Source organism: Chiloscyllium punctatum, chromosome 31 (genome assembly GCF_047496795.1).
Source record: "Chiloscyllium punctatum isolate Juve2018m chromosome 31, sChiPun1.3, whole genome shotgun sequence".
NCBI classification, from domain to species: Eukaryota; Metazoa; Chordata; class Chondrichthyes; order Orectolobiformes; family Hemiscylliidae; genus Chiloscyllium; species Chiloscyllium punctatum.
Genome location: NC_092769.1, coordinates 43180255 through 43198469, shown reverse-complemented (window position 1 = coordinate 43198469; position 18215 = coordinate 43180255). Strand labels below are relative to the sequence as shown.

At 44.6% G+C, this 18215-nt stretch overlaps 1 long non-coding RNA gene across 6 annotated transcripts in view; it reads right to left on the bottom strand.

The window, feature by feature from the left end:
* LOC140456945 (uncharacterized) overlaps positions 1–18215 on the bottom strand; it is a 32396-nt gene that overhangs the window by 12923 nt on the left and 1258 nt on the right. For 3 of the 6 annotated variants that reach the window (XR_011953254.1, XR_011953259.1, XR_011953256.1), the window contains exons 2-4: positions 17184–17290; positions 10750–10838; positions 8219–8326 (exon numbers count right to left, since the gene is read on the bottom strand). This is a non-coding gene — a long non-coding RNA (uncharacterized lncRNA). Of the gene's footprint in view, positions 1–2434; positions 2580–4988; positions 5028–7772; positions 7953–8218; positions 8327–10749; positions 10839–17183; positions 17291–18215 lie in introns of all 6 variants that reach the window. The other 3 variants (XR_011953255.1, XR_011953258.1, XR_011953257.1) reach the window with 3 other exon arrangements.

The following is an 18215-nucleotide window of genomic DNA, read 5'->3' as shown; positions in this document are numbered from 1 at the left end:
AGCAATGTGTGCCGAGGCCACTGTAAGTCTGCACAGGGATACAGATAGGCTATGTGAGTGGGTAAGGATCTGGCAGATGAAGGACAAGATTGGGAAACGTGAAGTCATCCATTTTGGTCAGACTAACAGCAAACTGATGATGAAATGGTGAAAACTTGCAGCATGCTGCTGTGCAGAGGGAGCTGGGTGTCCTTATGCACGAATCACAGCAAGTTGGTTTTCAGGTACAGCAGGTAATTAAGACAGTGAAGGGAATATTGTCCTTCATTGCTAGAGGGATGGTTATGCTGCAGCTGTACAGGGTGCTGGGGAGGCTACACCTGGAGTACTGTGTACAGGTTTGGTCCCCTTACATTCGCAAAGATGTACTGACACAGGAGGGAGTGTAGAGGAGGGTCACTAGTTTCAGTCAGGATTTCAGAGGGTTGGCGGATGCAGAGAGATTGAGTAAACTGGTAGTATGCTCATTGGAATTTCGAAATATGGGAGGTTGGATGGGAAAAAAAATAAAATTATGAACGGAGTAGATAAGATAGAAGCAGGGAGGTGATTTCCGCTAGGGGTCGCTTAAACTAGGGAGCAGAGCATCAAAATAAGGGGGTATCAGATTTAGGACTGAGTTCAGGATGGACTTCTTCAGCTAAATCTGTGAATCTGTGGAATTTGCTGCTGAGTGCAGCAGTTTAGGTTATCGACTTGACTATCGTTAGGTCAAAAGGTAGATTTGTGAACAGGAAAGGAATTAAGGGTTATGGTGAGAGAACAGGAAAGTGGAGCAGAGGCCATGAAAAGATCAGCCCTGATCTTATTAAATGGAAGAGCAGGCTTGAGGGGCCATGTAGCCTACTCCTGCTCCTCTTTCTTATGTTCTTATGTTCCCACTTTCCAGCCTGGGAATAGCAAAGGAATACCTTGTACTGTCAAAATTCGCCTTTGTCCAATTTAGAACACCATTTAGATCTGGTCTATTATTTTCTGTAACTATTTTAAAACTAGTAGAATTATCAAAGAACCCTGACAGCGTGGAAGTAGGCCATTCAGCTCATCACAACCACACGGACCCTCAGAGACTCCTACCTTACCACTGCATTCCCCATGGCTAATCCACCTAGCGTGCACATCCCTGAACAATATGGGCAATTCAGCCTGGAATATCCACACAACCTGCATATCTTTAGATAATGGGAGGAAACCAGAGCAAATAGACGAAACCCACGCAGATAGTAACAACAAGGTGATGATCCCTTTCTTATTTCCCAGTTCCACCAAAATAACTTCACTGGACGTACTCCCAGGAATATCCTCCCTCAGCACAACTGTAATGCTACCTCTAAACAAAAAGGCCACTCCGCCTCCTCTCATGTCCCCCTTCCTATCCTTCCTCTTGCATCGATACCCTGGAACATTACGCTGCCAGTCCTACCCATCTCTGAGCAACGTTTCTGTAATACCCATGATATCCCAGTGCCACGTTCAAAACCATACCCTGAGCCCATCTGCCTTCCGTGTCAGGCCTCTTGCATTGAAGTAAATGCAGTGTAACTTGTCAGTTCCACCTGGTTCTGTGCCTTGCCCTTGCCTGTCTTGACTGTCTGACTTCTGAACTGTACCAGCCTCAGACTTACCTCTTTTCTCACTATCTCTTTGGGTTTACCCTCACTGGATTAATGCCACCTGAGTAACACTAGCAAATCTCCCTGCCTGGATATTAGACACTTTCCAATTCAGGTACAATCCATCCTTCTTATGCAGGTCAACTCTACTCAAGAGGAGATTACAATGATCAAAAGATGTGAATCCTTCTGCCCTACACCAGCTCCTTAGCCAATCATTCATCTCCTCCATCCTGCTATTCCTACTCTCACTAGCATGTAGCACCAGAAGTAATGCAGATATTATGGTCGAGGACCTACTTTTTTATATTCCAGGCTAATTTGCTATATTCTCTCATCAGGACTTCATCTCTTCCCCTTCCTATGTCATTGGTACCAATGTACAATGACCTCTCACTGGTCATTCTTCCCTTTGAGAATATTCTGCTACCTGTCCGAAACATCCTTGATCCTGGCACCAGGGAGGTACCACCCCATTCTGATGTCTGTCAGCTACAGAAAGGGCAGTCTGTGCCCAACTACAGAGTCCCTTATCATCCTTGAGCGTTTGGAATCTGATATACCTCTCATTATAGTCGAGCCAGTCTCAGTAGCAGTAACTTGGCTGTCAGTGCAAAATTCCCCTGAGAGTCTATGACCACCTACATTATCCATAATAGTATACTTGTTTCAGATGGGGATAGCCACAGGAGACTCCTTCTCTACCTACCTCCCTCTCCTACCTTTCCGAGAGGTAACCCATCTACCTGACTGTATCGGCAGTTTTTCGGCCTGAAACTGCCACCTATCACACATCCTGACTTTTGTAAATTCTTCATTACCATTAAGCACCGCTCCATCTGATCCATGTGATCCAAGAGGATTTGCATCACTTCCTGTAGGCTATCCTCAGGATCATTCAAACTCCCCCTACTCTCCTCCAGGAAGTGCACATCACTGTACGAATGGCCATCTCTGCACCTTAATCTGTAGACCCAGAAAAAGGCAGAGTCTTACAGCTTTACAAAAGACTACTCTCAAATACATTAGTACCTGTATTTTACATTTAAAACATTCAACCAAAAGATCATAACAGAGGCACTTAAACTAGTAAACACTCACCCTTCTGAATGTTGCAGATTTGAAAAAGTAAAACAGAGTAAGATTTACCTTTGAAGAGACTGAAACCCACTGAGCTGATCCCCGGCTGTGAGTCACAGACATACAGCATGGAAACAGACCCTTCAGTCAAACTCGTCCATACCGACCAGTTTTCCGAACCTAATCTCGTCCCATTTGCCAGCACTTGGTCAATATCCCTCGAAACCCTTCCTATTCATATACTCATCCAGATGCCGAATAAATGTTGCAATTGTACCAGCCTTCACAACTCCCTCTGGCAGCTCATTCCATAAACACAACACCGTCGCATGAAAAAGTTGCCCCTTAGGTCCCTTTTATATCTTTTCCCTCACGCTAAATCTATACCCTCCAGTTCTAGACTCCCCCACTCCAGTGAAAATCCCTTGTCTATCTATCTGATCCATGCTCATGATTTTATAAACCTCTGAGATCACTCCTCAGCCTCTGACGCTCCAGGGAAAACAGCCCCAGCCTGTACAGCCTATCCCTATATCTCAAATTCTCCAACCCTAGCAACATCCTTATAAATCTTTTGTGAACCTTTCAAGTTACACAACATCTTTGTGATAGGTGGAGAACAGAATTGCGCACAATATTGCAAGAGTGGCCAAACCAATGTCCTGAACAGCCGCAACATGACCTCCCAACTCTCTTACTCAATACTCTGACTAATCAACGAAATCATACCAAACACCTTCACTATCCTATCTACCTGCACCTCTACTTTCAAGGAGCTATGAACCTGCACAGCAAGGTCTCTTTGTTCAGCAACACTCCCCAGGACCTGACCATAATGTGTATCAGTCCTGCTAAGCTTTGCTTTTCCAAAATGCAGCACCTCGCACTTATCTGAATTGAACTCCATCTGCCACTCCTCAGCCCATTTGCCTATTTGATCAAAATCCCATTGAAATCTGAGGTAACCTTCTTCACTGTCCTCTACACCTCCAAGTTTGGTGCCATCTACAAACTTACTATCTATACCTCCCGTGTTCACATCTAATTCATTTATATAAATGATGAGAAGTAGTGGACCCAGCACGATCCTTGTGGCACTCCACTAGTCACAGGCCTCCAGTCTGAAAAATAATCATCCATCACCACCACCCTCTGTCTTCTGCCTTTGAGCCAGTTCTATATCCAAATGGCTACTTCCGTGAGATCTAACCTTGATAACCAGTCTCCCATGGGGAACCTTGTCGAACACCTTACTGAAGTCCATATAGATCGCATCTACTACTCTTCTCTCATCAATCCTCTTTGTTACTTCTTAAAAACCAGATCGAGTATGTGACACATGATTTCCCATGCAGAAAGTTATGCTGACTATCCCTAATCAGTCTGTGCTTTTCCAAATACACGCAAATCCTGTCGCTCAGGGCTCCCTCCAACACCTAGTCTAGCACAGCATCTGTAGTTCCTGGGCTTGTCCAAACTGCCTTCGTTAAATAGTAGCGCCGTATTAACCAACCCGCAGTCTTCTGGCACCTCAGCTGTGACTATCAATAATACAAAAATCTCAGCAAGAGGCCCAGAAATCACTTCCCTCGCTTCCCACAGAATTTTAGGGTACAACTGATCAAAGCCTGGGGATTGATCCACCTTTATGCGTTTCCAGACATCCCGTACTCTGTAGTATGGACATTTTTCAAGATGTCACCATTTATTTCCCCACATTCTACATCTCCCGTGTCCTTCTCCACAGTAAATACTGATGCAAAATATTGCATCTTGATAAAACAAATGAGGGCAGGACTTACACTAATTAAAAGTAAGGCTTTGAGTAGTGATATGGAACAAAGAGACTGAGAGGTACAGGTCTTCTTAGTCTGTGTCACATGTAGACAGGGTGATTAAGAAGGTGGTTAGCACACTTATCTTCATTGCTCAGACCTCTGAGTACCAGAGTTGGGAATTTAGGTTGAGGCTGTACAGGATGCTGGGGAGGCCTCTTCTGGAATACTGTGTCCAGTTCTGGTTGTGCTGTGATAGGAAGGATATTATTAAATTGGAGCGGATTCGGAAGAGACTAACCGGGATGTTGCCATGAATGGAGGGATTGTGTCACAAGGAGAAGCTGGATAGGCTGGGATGCTTTTTCACTACAGCGTAGGAGGTTGAGGGATGACCTTAAAGGATTATAAAACCATGAAGCGTGTAGATAAGGGGGAGGGGGGGATTCAAGACCTGGGTGCATACAATTTGAAAATAGAGGAGAAAGGTTTAAAAAATAAATTGGGGATTTATTTTTACCTTTACATGTGTGAAGTGAACTCCCAGAAAAAGAAGCAGCTGTGAATACAATTACAATGTTTAAAAGACATTTAGACAAGTCCATAAATAGGAAATATTTGGATGAATGTGGACCAAGCGGAGGCAGGTGCGATTAGATTAGTTGGGAATTATGGTCAACACGGACTGGTTTAACCACAGGGTCTGTCTCTGTTCTGTATCATTTTAGGACTCAAGCTCTCGCTATCTCTGAATTCCTCCATGCTCACAACTCCCCAGATCACTGTCACCTCATCCAGACTAAACTCTTCCTTATCTCTAGAAATCCTCTCTCGCCTCAGAACCATCACTATCTCTGGTATCACAAGCATCTCTGTAACATCCTCCAATTGCCTCCCATCTCATCACCCACCCTCACGATCTCTAATCTTGACAACCCCCACAAATCTGTCCTTCTCCACAGTAAAAACTGATGCCACTCGTTTAGTATCCCCCCCAACAACCCCATCTCCTGCATCTTCACACATAGGCTGCCTTGCTGATCTTTGAGGTGGCCTATTCTCTCTCTAATGACCCATTTGCTCTTAATGTATTTGTAAAAACCCTTTCCCTATTCGCCAAAGCGGTCTCCTGTCCCCTTTTTGCCTTACTGATTTTACTCTTAAGTATACTCCTCTTGCCTCTATACTTGAAGGATGTTTGTGATTTTTGGATTGGAGTAAATGCAAAATATTACATCTTGGTAAAACAAACGAAGGCTGGACTTAGACTGATTAAAAGTTGGGCCTCGGATAGTGATATGGAACAAAGAGACCGAGGGGTTCAGATCTTTGAACTATGTGTCACATGCAGACAGGGTGGTTCAGAAGGGGTTTAGCACATTTGCCTTCATTGCTCAGATCTTTGAATATAGGCGTTGGGACATTATGTTGAGGTTGTACAGGATGTTGGGGAGGCCTCTTCTGGAATACTGTGCCCAGTTCTGCTTGTGCTGTTATCGGAAGGATATTATTAAATCGGAGCAGGTTCAGAAGAGATTTACCAGGATGTTGATGGGAACGGAGGGATTGAATTATAAGCAGAGTCTGGATAGGTTGGGTCCTTTTTCACTGGAGCACAGGAGGGTGAGGGGTGAACTTATTAGAGGTTTATAAAATCCTGAAGAGTTTTGGTAATGTGAACAGCAGGTGCCCTTTTCAGGAGGGGGTGCGATTCAAGATTGGGGACATCCTTTTCTCAAATTAAAAAGTAAGGCTTTAAAAAGAAGTTCCGATGTTATTTTTTGTTTTTGCACAAGAGTGGTTCACATGTGGAATAAACTTGCAGAGGACGTGGTAGATGTGAATGCAATTACAATTTCAGGGTGGCACAGTGGCTCAACGGTTAGCACTGCGACCTCTCAACACCAGGGACACAGGCTCAATTCCTGTATTGGGTGACTGTCCATGTGGAGTTTGCATATTCTTCCCCATGACAGCGTGGGCTCCTCCACGAACTCCCATATCCTCCCACAATCCACAGATGTACAGGGTAGGTGACCTGACCGTGCTCAATTGCCCATAGTGTTCAGGAATGATTGGGTTGAGTGAATTAGTCGGGGTAAATGTAGAGCAAAAGGGTAGGGGAATGGGATTCTAATAGGAAAACAACATTTGGACCCGTATATCAATAGGGAATGCTAGGATGGACTTGGACCAAGTGGAGGCAGGTGCGATTAGTTCAGTTCGAATTTATGGTCGACACGGACTGGTTGGACCACATGTTCTGTGTCGATGCTGTGTAACTTTATGACTCATTACCTCTGTAAATTCCTCTATGTTTGGAACTCTCCCTATCAGTGCCATCTCATCCAGCCTTACAAATATTCCTCATCTCTATAATTCCACTCCAGCCTCAAAATTCAAAAACCTCTATCACAAATATCTCTATCTCTGTAACATCCTCCATCCTCACAATCCTTTCCAACTTGCATCTCCTCCAGCTTCATTATCCTCCCCATGTCTAATCCCCTCCAGTCTCTCAAAGCTCTGCTATATGTGCCTTTCTTTATTTCCAGCTTTCAGGATGCCCAATGTTTATTTCTCACTTGATGATTGCCCTTTACAATTCCTGCGCTGAGCTTCTGAATTTCCTCTTAAATCTCTGCATCTCACTTTCCTCCCAAGAAAATCGACCAATCATGTGTCATCTATTCTAGTATCACCGTTTCTGACCTGATGTCCAATGGAGCCTGTCATATTCCTATAATAAACATCTCAGCGGTCTACAGAACAGAAAAACGCTCTGGTGGTCCATCGAATCTGAGAGAAAGAAAACTACGACTGAAAACTACCACCATACTATTATCCTCCTCTATTTTCCAGTACATGTGGAAAAGTGTCATCTATCATGGCATAGCAAGTGCACACTAAATACATCTCAAATGATTTCGGGATTTGTGTCTCCCACCCTCACAGACAGTGAGGTTTAGTGCAAGTGTTGCTCGATGATGACATCACCCACAGGAACACAGAGCAGCTGGGTCTGTGCAAACCAGAGTTTGCCCACACATTGGGAAGGATGGCAGGGTCCCTGAGAGGGGGCACAGGAGAGTTACCAGGATGGTTCAAGGAATGGGGGATTTTAGTTGCAGGGACATGGGTGTTGTTAATACATATCAAGAATAGCCATCTACAATAGATGGACTCTTGTTCTCAACCTCTCCCCTTGCCTGGGCTGTGGTAACCTTCAGGTTAAACCACCACCAGACATCTCTCCCTAATGAGAGAGCAGCCCTATGGTCTGGTAGGACAATGCTGACTTTACCTTTTACACAGTGATGCCACTGTGCATCGGAGGTGGAGAGAGGGAATGCTGAAGGTGGTGGATGGGACACCACTCAGGCACAGTGCTTTGTCCTGGAGGATGTTCGCTTTCTTTAATACTGTTGAGGGCTGCACTGATGAAGGCAAGTGGAGAATGTTCCAACACGATCCTGATGTGTACCTTATAGAGAGCAAACAGACACTGGGGAATCAGGGGTTTGGGGAAACTGAGGTGTTCTCATTGTAGCAAAGGAAATTGAGGGGAGCTGAGAGACAAGTGCTTACAAAACATATACAACAGGATGTTAAACCTTGCACTCATCAACTCATCATAAAAGGATTACTGGACACATATTGAAGATTTTGGGGAGATCTATTGAGGGACGGTTTGATTCAAAGGAGAATTTTTATGCAGAAAATGGAATTGAGCTGGAACAAAATACTCACACACAGTGCAAATATCCAGGTCCTGAGGTCCTGATGAATGGAGTAATTCAATCAGAGTTTGGCATTACAGTTACTGAGATTGCCATCTGAATATCCACCTGTAGTATCCTGTAATACAAATTTATAAAATCTGTCACTGTCAGTTCAGGTTAGAAACTCACACCATCCCCTCCTCCTGGTCCAGGATGACTGTACATATTACCCCTTGTGGAGGTCAGTAGTCAGTTCAGGGGGAAATCTATGTGGGTTTCTATGATTTTCCAACTTGGGACTTCATGTGACTGAACAGGGCAGATCTTTGACACATGGGACAGAATGTTCCAAGAGTCAGTGAGATTTGGAGAGCAGGATTTCCTTCCTTTTCTTTCCTTCCGTTCTGCCGCTGTGCCTCATCAATAAGACATGGGGTGGGGGGGGGTGTGAAAGGCTCATGCAGCTCGATGGGCAAGTTGTCTCCATTCTGACCAAAGGGCAGCAAGATCCTCCCAGTCATTCCAAAGAGTCTCTCTGAAAAGACAGCAACTCAGCATGCTTCCCACTGGCCGGTGCTCCCTGGAAAGGTTTAGAAGAATGAGGGGGGAGTCTCCTAGAAAATGTAGAACAGTAAAATTCCAAAAGGATTATAAACAGTTTACAGAGATGGATTCGGAGAAGTGGACAAGTTGGTAAATGGAGCATAACTTGGGATAATGTGAAGTTGTTCATTTTGGAGGAGGTAATAAAAGAACAGAGGACTATTTAAATGGTGGAAACTGTAGAAAGCTGCAACACAAAAGGGACCAGGGGGTAACTGTGCAGGAAACACAGAAAGCTAGCACACAGTTACAACAGGTCATCAGGAAGGGGAATGGAATATTATTCCTGATTTCAGGGGATTTGCAGTATAAGAGTTTGGAGTATATACCTGAGAGCCACTTTATATATGCGAGTGAGACCACATATGGAGTAATGAGAGAAATTTTGGTCCCTTTATTTAAGGAAATACATCACTTCATCGGAAGCATTCAGAGAAGATTTACTGGGATGATCCCTGGTTTGCAGGGACTATCTTTTAAGAAAAGGCTGAAGAAGTTGGGACTGGACTCATTGGATTTGGGGGAGAATGAGAGGCGATCTTATTGAAACATAGGCTTATTAAGGGGTATGTCAGGGTAAATACTGAGAGGATGTGTCCCATCATGAGGGAACCTAGAACCAGATTCTGGGTCAGTTGCAGAATCAAGGGTTCTGTTTTAGATTTGTCAACTTTAATGCAACACAGACATGGGTAAGGGGTTTCAGTAGCAATGGAGCTGGGGTGAGGTGGAGAAAAGCAACATTTTAGAGATCGGAATTCCAGGTGTTTGCAATTGTGTAGATGTCTGATCAGAAGGTTACCTTGGGGTCAGAACATGAGAGCAATATTGTTAAGTTCTGCCTCAGGCATTTCCCAGTAAGAGGGAGGGGCTGAGCAGTAAGGGAAAGTAATTTGTAATAGCAACTGAAGGCAATGGGTTTAACCATTGCAGTGTTTCATTGGAGGAAATTGCAGCCAATTGTTTGGTAAGCAGTTTGATGAATGAGTAACAGTGGAGCAATGGAGAGGGATGATAGGGAGAGAGAGCTGGGCATCGTCAGTGTACATGGGAAACCGATACGATGTCACCTCCTGGCAGTATGTAGGTGAGATACAGGAGGGGACAAAGATAGATCCTGGATGGACACCACATATGAGGAATTCAGAAAGGAAAGGGAGAGTGGAGATGGAGCAGGATTTTCCAACAACCTTGAGGTCAAGTATTAGTTCTTAGCAGAATTGGAGAGAAGGACATAACCAGAAAAGACAGACAGAACAACGAAAAATATTTGTGAATTGGGGAGGGGGAGTGATGAGGAGGGGCCCGACTCCAAAACTGCTATTTCTACATCAGTGACATCACCCAACTCCACCATAGTCTCAGCCCATTTACTGAAATACTCGTCCATCCCTGTGTTATCTCCAGACTACGTTATCCAAACACAGTCCTGGCCAGCCTCCCACATTCAACTTACATATAATCCCAAGAGTATCGAAAACCCTCCTGCCCGAGTGCTCACTTGCACCAAAACTTGTTGATTCATCAAAAGGCTCCTTCCAAGCAACAATTTAAAATTCTCTCCCTTGATGTAATTCCTGGCTGTGAACATCCCTGTCTCCCTGAACCACACAACCTGAGAGACCTCGACAACTCATTTTCTTTCAGACTCCCAAAGATGCATTTACTCATTGCTTCACCAGTCTGGCTGTTTCGACACGGTCAAGGGAACAAAGTCTGGAATTCGCACCCTGACCCTCTCAGACTTGCTTTCCTCCTTTAATGTATTCCTGAAAACCTGCTTATTTGGCAATACTTTTGATCACCTGACCTAATATCCCCATCTGTGGCCTTATGTCAGAAATTCTCAATTTCTGTGAAATTATAAAAATGATAAAAACACAAACCGTTGTTGATTTGCACACACATTGTCAACTCTTCACTGTCACTGAGTGAATAATCTGTAACATCTCTTACCCAAGTCACCACACCAACTGCAGCTGTACAAGGAAGTCAAACATCACCCTCTCCACAGGCAATGGGGCTTTGGCATTAATCACTGGTGTCTGTGGAGAGAGAAACACATAGTTGATATTTCAGGGAGTGCTAAATGCATTACAGGAAGTGAGAATGTTGCAGAATTTGATGGTCAGAAATGGAAGGAAAATGCACTCTTTTGTTGAAAAAAAGATTTATTCACTGGCAAAGATACTGTGGAAAATTTAGTCCGTTGAGAGAGCAGCACATTGTCAGGGGTTGGGCAGCAGAGGAAAATTAACTTACAAAAGGTCTGTGAAAGTAACAGTAAAACACTAAACAAGCCAAACAGCCTGTGCCCAAAGACTTTAACTCCCCTTCCCGCTCCACCAAAGATATGCAGGTCCTGGGCCACCTCCACCGCCAAATCCCAGGCATCTGATGCCTGGATGAAGAACGCCTCATCATCTGTGTTCAGATCCTCCAATCACATGGGATCAATGTGGATTTCACCAGTTTCCTCATTTCCACTCCACCCACCTTATCCCAGATCCAGCCTTCCAACTCGGCACTGCCCTTTTGACCTGTCCTACGTTTCCATCTTCCTTCCCACCAATCAGCTGCTGCCTGACCTGCTGTGCTTTTCTAGCATCACACTCTTTGACATTGAAAACATCCTGACTCTGACACTGTGTAAATCCTGCCCTATCACTCCCTGCCAAGGAAGGCTGTGCATGCGTCCCCCTACAGCTTGCCCCTCTCAAAGTTGGCAGCCACACACATGTCCCGTGGATCACTGCCCCCAATAAAGATGGCGGCGATCACTCACACCTTTCACCATTTGAAGCATTTTCCCGTTTGCCACAAACACAGGCCTGGGATTTTCAAATTTGTGTTTTCCGATGTGCACTAAGTTCTGTAAAACGTCTCAGCCCGTTCCATTAAAATTTCCTTCTCTTCCTGATCAATATGTCTTTCCTTAACCATGCCCTGCACCTTCACACATTTCCATTGCCTTGATCACAACATCACAGTGCTGCCAGTGAAGCTTATCACGTGGTATCACTTTATTCCTGATGAAGGGCTTTTGCCCGAAACGTCGATTTTGCTGCTCCTTGGATGCTGCCCCTTGGATGCTGCCTGAACTGCTGTGCTCTTCCAGCACCACTAATCGAGAGGCTTATCACGTGGTTGAGTGTAGCCACGCCCCTCATTCACTCAGACCAACCGGCACGACCTTGTCTTTCAGCCCCGTCCCCATCCTTTTATTGGTCCTGCACTGAGATCAATCACCAGAGGCCCTTTGTGAGCTGGAGCATGCTCAGTGCTTCCTGCTTTTGCTGCTGTTTATCAGGTATAAGAGAGAGAGTGTTCATTCCTGTTTCTCCTAATGTCAGACATTAACAACAACGACCTGCATTGTATGGAGCCTTTCACACTGACAAATCTCCTAAAGTGCTTCACGAATGCTGGAAATGTTGATTAAAGAGAACAACTTTAAGATACATCTTTGAGGAGTATAGAGGGGGTTGGGAAGGATATTTAAGAGATTTTTAGATCAGACAAACCGTCTAAAGAGCAACCCACCCAGACCAATTCCCCTACATCTAACACGACGGGCAATTTAGCATGGCCAATTCACCTAACCTGTACATTTTTGGACTGTGGGAGGAAACCGGAGCACCCGGAGGAAACCCACGCAGACACTGGGAGAATGTGCAAACTCCACACAGACAGTTGCCGGAGGTGGGAATAGAACGCGGGTCTCTGGCACTGTGAGGCAGCAGTGTTAACCACTGTGCCACCGTGCCGCCCATCTGCAACTCTGTCCTCTGCAGCTCCAATCATGGAGTGATGTCTGTGGAGAACAGCTTACGACGGAGACAGTTAGTGGCTAACCGTAGTTTAGCAACCCCATGTCCTAGCCCCCCTACCCCACACACCAGTACTTGTTCTCACAGCCTGTCATTACACACTACCTATGGTTAGCCACTAACAGTTTCCACTAACAGCTAGTAGCCCTCCCCCAGCTAGATCGTTATCCACTCCTTTATCCAACCCTTCTTCTCGCTCTATTCCCACCTATCCTTTAATCCTTACATCCTCCCCTAAACCCTTCCCTCTGCATATAAACCAACATTTTTTTCTCTCAGTATCAGTTCTGAGGAAGGGACACCGGATCTGAAATGTTAACTCTGATTTCTCATCACAGATACTGCCAGACCTGCTGAGCTTTTCCAGAACCTCCTGGTTGTTTTTTCTGATTTACATCTTCCACAGTTCTTTTGGTTTTAATTTCCCGGGAGTTTGTAATTCAGGTCCCACAGCCTCTGTCCCAGTCTCTGCTGTCTCTCCCAACCCCACCCAGTGACACGGCACCTGCACAGCTCATGGACCTGTGTCATCTTGCTGGCCACACCCCTCATTCACTCCCATTGGCTGCAGGACCACACAGACTCTCCTCCCATTGGTCTGGAGCTGCCGTCAATCAGCCGGGCCCCATTGTGATGAGAGTGGAGGGCTAATCCCTCTCTCTGCCCTGGGATGAGCTTCATCATTCACAGTGAATGGGGCAGTACCACAGAGCACAGGGCCTGGGGGCTATTCAGCCCATTGGGGCTGTACTCTCTCCCTCTGGAGATGCTGCAAATCTGTCCCAAATCCCCTCCTATTTGCCCACAGCCCCCCAAATCTTTCCTTAAAAATTAAAATTCCAAGTCTCTTTCAGAATACCTGCTGAATCTGTGTCATTCAGACTGTTCCAGATGCTCAGAACTTACTGAGTACAATAATGTTCACATTTTCACTTTGTATTATTTGACAATTACTTGAAAGTAGTTACTAAAAGTTATGACAGTGTTAACAATTCCTCTCTCTCCTCAAATTCAAGACCTTGGAACCAAATCTGCACCAGGTCAAAATCACTGCTTCACCTTCTCAGCTCCAAGGACAATTATCTGTGCTTCAGCTTGCTCTCCACAAAAGAGGAATGCATCTTAGTTTATTAATGTCATAGACATATACAGCACAGAAACAGAACTTCGGTCCAATTCATCCATGCCAACTAGGAATCCTAAACTACTGGAGTCCCATTTGCCAGCTATTGACCTGTATCCATCAAAACCCTTCCTGTTCACGTACCCAATCGGATGCCTTTTAAATGTTGTGATTTTATCAGCCTCCACTACTTCATCTGGCAGCTCATTCCATACACACACCACACTCAGCTTGCAAACGTTGCCCTTAGATTCCTTTTAATTGTTGCCCTCTCAACCATGTGCTCCAGTTTTGGACCCATCTAACCTCAGGAAAAAGAACCCCGTCTGCTCACCTTATCCATGCCCCTCGTGATTTTATAAATCTCCATGAAGTCACCTCTCAGTCTTGGACTCTCCAGGGAAATTAACCCCAACCTATTCAGCCTCTCCCTGTAGCCCAAATCCTCCAAACCTGGCAACGTTTTTGTAAATCTTGTCCGAACCTTTTCACGTTTCACAACATCCTTCCCAGAACAGGGAAAATCAAACTGAAAACAGAATTCGAGAAGTGGCTTAATCAATGTATTTTAAATGTTGTAATTGTACTCTCCTTCACCCCTTCCCTTGGCAGCTCACTCCAAACATGCACTGCCCTCAAACTGTCCAACTCTGGCAAAGTCCTTGCAAACATTTTCTGAAATGTTTCAAGCTTCACAACATCATTCCTGGAACAGGGAGATTGGAACTGAAAACAGAATTCCAGAAGAGCCTTAATCAATGTCCTGTACAGCAACAACATGACGGAGAGCATAACAAACGCTGCATTCACTCCCTTACCTACCTGTGACTCTACTTTCAAGGAACTATGAACCTGCACTCCAAGGTCTCTTTGTTCAGCAACACTTCCCAGGACCTTACCAGTAAGTGTATAAGTCCTGCCCTGATTTGTCTTTCCAAAATCCAACAGCTAACATTTATCTCAATTGAACTCTATCTGCCATTCCTTGCTCCACTGGCCCATCTGATCAAGATCCTGTTGTATTCTGAACTAACCTTCTTCGCTGTCCACTACACCTCCAATTTTGGTGTCTTGTGTAAAGCTACTAACCATATCTCATATATTCACATCCAAGTCATTTATATAAGGACCCAATAATTGATCCTTGTAGCACACTGCTGCTCACAGTCCTCCAGTCCACAAAGCAAATCTCCATCATCACCCTCTGTCTCCTACCATCAAGCCAGTTTCGTACCCAAATGGCTTGTTCCCCTTCATTCCATGTTATGTAACCCTGCTAACCAGTCTGCTTTGTGGAATCTTGTCGAATGTCCATATAAACAACGTTCACAGCCTGGTTTAATCAATTTTCTTTGTCACTTCAAAACATTCAGTCAAGTTAGTGAGACACTATTGTGCACGTACAAAGCCACATTGAGAACAGTCAATAATTATTCCTTACTTTTCCAAATAGATGGATATCCTGTCCCTCAGAATCCTTTCCAACAACTTGCCTGCCACTGACTTCAGGCTCACTATTTTCTTGTTCCATGGCCTCTCCTTACCACCTTTTTAAAATAATGGCACCTCATCTGTCGCTATCAATGATACAAATACCTCAGGAGAGGCCCAACAATCACTTCCCTAGATTTCCAGAAAGTTCCGGGATACATCTGATCAGGTCCCAGGGCTTTATTCAACTTGATGCGATTCAAGACATCCAGTAACACCTCCACTGTAACATGGATACTTTTCAAGTTCTCTCTGTTTATTTCTCCAAACTCTCGAGCTTCCATATCTTTCTCCAGTAAAAATGACGTGAAATATTTCCATATCTTTCCCACCCCTGGTGGTTCCATAGACAGCCTCGTTAATCTTTAAGGGGTCCTATTCTCTGGTCCAGTTAATCTTTTGTCTGTGATATATTTGTTTGATCTCTTTGGATTCTACTTAAACCATTTCCTGAAGCTATTTCATGTCAAACAGCATCAGCAGCAAGCAACAGAGCTAAACGATCCCACAACCAATAGATCAGATCGGAGCTCTGCAGTTCTGCCACACCCAGTTGTGAACGGTGATGGACAATTAAATAACTCACTGGAGGAAACATCACAGATATCCCCACCCTTACCGGTGAAGGGGTCTCACACGCCCACGCACCAGATAAGATGACAGCATTTGCAGCAATCTTCAGCCAGAAGTGCAAAGTGGGATGATCCATCTCAGCCTTCTCCAGTGATTTCCAACATCACAGATGTGAGTTTTAAGCCAGTTTGATTCAGTGTGAATAACATCAAGAAATGGTTAAGTAGTGCAAAGGCTACGGGCCCTACCAATATTCTGGCAATAATACTGATGGTTTGAGCTCCAGAACTTGCCACCCACCAAGCTAAGGACCGCTCCAGCCCTGGCATCTAGCGACAATGTGGAACCTTGCCCAGGGATGTTCAGCACAAAAACACAGGGCAATGCAACCCAAGCAATTTCCATCTATCAGTCCACACTCGATCAGCAGTAAAGTGATGGAAGATGTCATCAACAGGGGTATCAAGCAGCATCTGCACAGCAATAGCCAGCTGAGTGACACTCATTTTAGGCTCCACCAGGGTCACTCAGCTCCCGATTGTGTTACGGGCCTGATTCACAACCTGACAACCAGCTGAATCCCAGAGGTGAGGTGAGGGTGACAGCCCAGTCCCACTCCAAGATCACTATTTCTAGCTGATTCTACCCTTGTCTCAGCTCATATGCTGTCATCCACCTTGTGTTATCTCCAGACGTCAGTATCCAAACACACTCCTGGCCAGCTTCCCACATTCAATCTCCCTGTAATCTTAAGAAAAACTAAATCTCTGCTGCCCAAGTACTCCCTCGTACCAAAACTTGTTGATCCATCACAAGGCTCCTATTCATAATCAACAACATAGAGCCACAGAGATGTACAGAATGGAATCAGACCCTTCAATCCAACCCGTCCATGCCAACCAGATATTCCAACCCAATTCCGTCCCACCTGCCAGCATCCGGCCCACATCCCTCAATTTAAAATTCTGACCCTTGATTTAATTCCTGATTGTGATCATCCCTAGCTTGCCGCATCAGACCTCCGTGAAGACCTCGACAACCCATTCTGTTCGAGACTCCCAATGATCTATTAATTCATTACTTCACCTGTGTGGCTGCTTTTACAGTTGCCAAAGCATCATTTTCTGAAATTCGCAGCCAAAACCTCACAGGTCTGCTTTCCTCCTTTAAGACATTCCTCAAAGCCTGCTTATTTGGCAATGCTTTTGGTCACCTGACCTAATACCATCAGTCTCTGACCTTATGTCTAAAGTTCCCAATAATATTTTTGTGAAATTATAAGCATGATGATAAAACTACAAACTGTTCTTGATTTGGACATTACCTTCAAATCATCACTGTTGCTGTAATGAATACTCTGTAATATCTCTTACCTAACCACATTGTGGGAGTACCTTCACCACACAAACTGCAGCTGTACAAGAAAGTCAAACATCACCCTCTCCACAAGCAACAGGACTTTGGCATTAATCACTGGTATCTGTGGAAGGAGAAACACAGTTGATGTTTCAGGGAGTGCAAAACAGATTACAGGGAATGAAAATGGTGCAGAATTTGATAGTCCGAAATGGAAGGAAAATACACTTGCTTATTGGAAAAAAGAATTCTTGAGTGTCAAAGATTTTCCAGAAAGAAAATTAATAAGCAGCACATGGTCAGGGGCTGGGCGGCAGAGAAAAATTAACTTACAAAAATGTCTGTAAAAGTAATCGTAAAATACGAAACAGACCAAAAATACACCCATTGTTTGATACTGAGCAAGCTAGATATTGACAAAGTGCTCATAAGGGAGCCCAGAGATGAAGTATAGCTGTAGAAGCTGTTATGATCCCACAGTCATAGAGACGTATTGCACCGACACAGACCCTTCGGTTTAACTCATCCTTGCCAACCCGGTATCCGAACCTAGTCTATTCCCATTTGCCAGCACTTGGCCCATATCCCTGTAAATGCTTCCTAATCATATCATGTGTCTATTTAGATGCCTTCAACATGTTTTAATTGTACTAGCCTCCACCACTTCCTCTGGCAGCTCATTCCACCCACTGCATGAAAGAGTTGTTCTTTAGCCCCCTTTGAATTTTTGCCCCGTTAACCCTAAAGCAATGTCCTCTACTTTTGGACACCACTACTCCAGGGAAAACACCTTGTTCATTTACCCTGTTCATGCTCCTCATGATTGTATAAATCTCCATAACATCACCGCTCAGCCTATGGCACTCCAGGGAAAACAGCCCCAGCCTTTTATGCCTCATCCTGTAGCTCAAATCCTCCAACCCTAACAACATCCTTGTAAGTCTTTTTTGAAACCTTTCAAGTTTCACAGCACCCTTCTGATAGGAGGCAGGCCAGAATTGCACACAATATTCCAAAAGTGGCCTAATGAATGTCCTGTACAGCAACAT